The following is a 3,308-nucleotide window of genomic DNA, read 5'->3' as shown; positions in this document are numbered from 1 at the left end:
TCCAAATAACTACCCCTTGGCTCCGGAGGGTAGATTTGGTTCCATGCCCCTGCTTGATTAACATATGTCGGACCTCCAGAGGTTGGTAGCTGCACGTCAAACTAGAGCAAGCATCAGCCTGGGCATTTTAAATCAGAAGTCCCAGCTGGTGCCGAGTTTCATCTCCCAGGCTCAGAAACAGACAGCTCAGAAAACAAACCCCATTCAGGAGATCCAGCTTACTGTGCAAGTTCGCTGAAGCATCTGTGACCAATGGAAATACATGAAAAGCTTTCATGCGGCTTCTAAAGAGAGAAAGCATTTAAAAATCAGCAACAGGATCAGGAGCACGTTTGGGTCCCATGTCCAAAACAATGCGAGGAACCCAGCATTAGCAGAGCTTATATGCATGGCTCTGGGCCTCTGTCTTATTTAAGGGCAAGACCGTGGGGCTTGAATATGTTGCTTGAGGAAGGAGAAGACCCCAAAAGAAACACAGGAGCATAACTCAGAGCCAGCCTGGCTTCTCGATACCAGAGGCTTCCTCTCGCTGAACTACTAACTATTGCTGCAAAGAGATGTGATCAAAAAAGCCCCTTTACCACTCCATCTGAAGCCAATTAATGCAAAAGCTGTTTGGAAGGTTTCGCAAGCCTTAGTGCAGCTGACAAAGTGCCTTTTTCCAGATGAGGCTTTCAGCTGTTTACAAACAAGGAGAAAGGCAGAAAGCCAATTAATCCCTCCACTCGGGCCGGCTGCCCGCCCCTGAAGATTCACAGAGAGGAATGGAAAAGCTCACGTACTTTCGTGTCTCTCTCGATCCTGTTCACTTGGACGGGGCAATCTATCGTTCAGCACGCCTGTTGCGCAAAGAGGCAACTAGAAACACTTGCATAACGCGAGCCACTCACGGGTGCTTCACATCACCAGTTTGGTCAGACTTGGCAAGCCTCGCGGGAGGAGCCCCATGCTCCCCTGCAAGGGTTTGCAGTTTATGTGTGAGGCTGTTTTAATGCACGACAGTTAAGATGGCTTCCAAAACAAAGAAAAAAACCCAAAACACGGGGGGAGTGAAGAGAGAAACGGGCCAAGTTTTTCTGGCCAGTGAAAATCTTAAAAGGTTTTTTTTGGCTGGGGGCTTATCCAACACCAGAGGGGAAACCATGCAATACAAAACATATGTCTGGGAAGAAGGAAAGCAGGGCATGGCTTTTGTTACATCTGTCATGGCAAACAGAGGCCTCTTAGCCAGGAAGAAGAACCAAGTCCGAAAACAGCATTTGCCGGGGGCTCAGTGGTACAAAGAGTTTTCTAAATATCCCCATCCACACCATAAAGCCTGAACAGCCAGCAGTCTGCTCCAGACACAGGCGAGAAACTGTAGGACAGGACTGAGATGTCCTGGCAGGGCTGGGCGTAGGGCAGTGCCTGCTGATGCCCTTGGCGTGACAAGCTAGTGCTCGCCACCACGCTGCCAGCTGCTTCAGCATCACAACACGCTCATGGCTTAAAATCGGTTCTCTCAAGACACCACCAGTAAGGGCTTCAACTTCCTGGATTTCCCAGCCCCTCGACCCAGCAACACCTGCTAGAGTAAATGGCATATTTCAAAACCCAAGCTAACCTTGTGCAGCTTTGGAGGTCTGGAGAGAGACATGGAGCCAGAGTTGTCAGAAAGCTACTGGAGAACGTGCATCAGAGAGGCCTCACTTGAGACAGTCAAAGGTTTCATTTGAATGGCATTTGGCCTTTCTGTGACTCAACTTTCTCATTCTGCAAGACAGAAGCTATAATGACCTCTCATGAGGATTCAGAAAGCTTGCGACCATTGGCAGGGATGAACTGGAAAGGGTCAGAAGGTCCTGATGAGGTTTATAGCAGTTCATTCCTCGGTGGTAGCAACATCCACTTCAAATTCTGGACTGATGCTTCCAGAGGTTCAGTTCCTTCCCAGGGTCGTCTCACATGAGTTGAACAGTAGATGGTTGGGGCAGGGGTGAAGCATCTGTGTTGCAGCTGATATATCTGCCTTCAGTAAGGTAGACTATTTAGATTGCCAAGCATCTTTGCTATATGGGGATCTTGCCAGTCTATGCTCTTTTCCAAGATAAAGATGAAGGTGACAAAGTCTTCAAGATGGGTGAAAAGGTCAAAGCTTTCCTCCCAGGAAACAAAACTGCAGTTAGCCAACTTGGGTGTGCGGGGCTAGAAACTGAATTCTTTAATACTGGGAACAGTTTTACTTCCCCAGGAAATGAATTGTAGGTCTGACCGATCATCACCACTCCTGCTATAGGAAAAAGGGGAGGGGAGGAGGGGACTTGCTGCAAGTTATAGTTAAGGTTCATGATGAAAGTCAACTACATCCATGCTAGCAAGAGCTGCATTAACAATAGGGGGGGGGAAAAACCAGTGCGCACCAGTGATAATATGACATTTCCGTAGCCCCTTTCATCTCACAAGCATGTTACAAACTTAAAATAATATACAAACGATACACAGGCATTACCTGATCTACTGCCAACACGCATCTACCATTTAGCAATGCTTCAGAACAGGAAGAAGAGATCATCCATTTAAATTAAGAAGTGTAATCGAGTTGGTAGACCTAGACTTCGGGCATGAGACCAGGGTTAAGCCCTGCTCCTCCTGCTAATGTGATCACAGTTGGTCAAGACCAACATTAAGCCCCACCTGAAGGCCACTGCCCGCAACAGCACAACATATCTTTTGACCATGCTTGGAAGATCTCGTAGTCGATCGTGACAGCACCTGTGCCTTCCACAGAGGTTTCCCCATACTTGCATCGGCCCAAGTTTGTCCTGCTTATCTTGTGTGACCTAACGGCAATGAATCCTAGCAGAAAGTCACGTACTTCTCTCCACCCACTAGATCTCAGAAGGCTGCCAATGTGGGGAATGGGCAACGACAAAGATGGTTGTCATAATAACCAAGTGTCTGTATATCCAGGAAATGTTGTGTTAGAAATATATGGGCTGGAAGCAGCTTGACTACAATCACAGACTCCCCAAAGCAGCAGCAGAGTCCAAGAGGAAGAAGAAGTTTCAAGTCAGGAGGATTTTGACAGATAAAACAGGTCAGGGCAGTGTGAGTACATGCAAGGCAATGCAGGGGGTGAAGGGATTTTGGGCACTCTTCCCTTCATCAGGGAGAGTGATCACAGAATAACAAGTACCTACTGACTCAGTCTGTGTTAGAGACTATGCTTCATTCCATTGTTGCAACAGCTGAATAAAAGTGATGCATGGTCTTTTCACAGCACTTTCCTTCCAGCAAGCTCAGAGCACTTCATGCCATGGATACACACG

At 47.6% G+C, this 3,308-nt stretch overlaps 2 protein-coding genes across 9 annotated transcripts in view; one reads left to right on the top strand and one right to left on the bottom strand.

The window, feature by feature from the left end:
• RECQL5 (RecQ like helicase 5) overlaps positions 1-3,308 on the bottom strand; it is a 62,210-nt gene that overhangs the window by 16,447 nt on the left and 42,455 nt on the right. The window lies entirely within an intron of this gene.
• The window catches only part of SMIM5 (small integral membrane protein 5), a 24,254-nt gene that overhangs the window by 762 nt on the left and 20,184 nt on the right, over positions 1-3,308 (top strand). The gene's annotated exons all lie outside the window — the stretch shown is intronic.

Source organism: Gavialis gangeticus, unplaced genomic scaffold (assembly GCF_001723915.1).
Source record: "Gavialis gangeticus isolate Ggan-Ray unplaced genomic scaffold, GavGan_comp1, whole genome shotgun sequence".
Lineage (NCBI taxonomy): Eukaryota > Metazoa > Chordata > Crocodylia > Gavialidae > Gavialis > Gavialis gangeticus.
The sequence above is the reverse complement of the archived record's forward strand: the minus strand, read 5'-3'. Positions and strand labels throughout refer to the sequence as shown.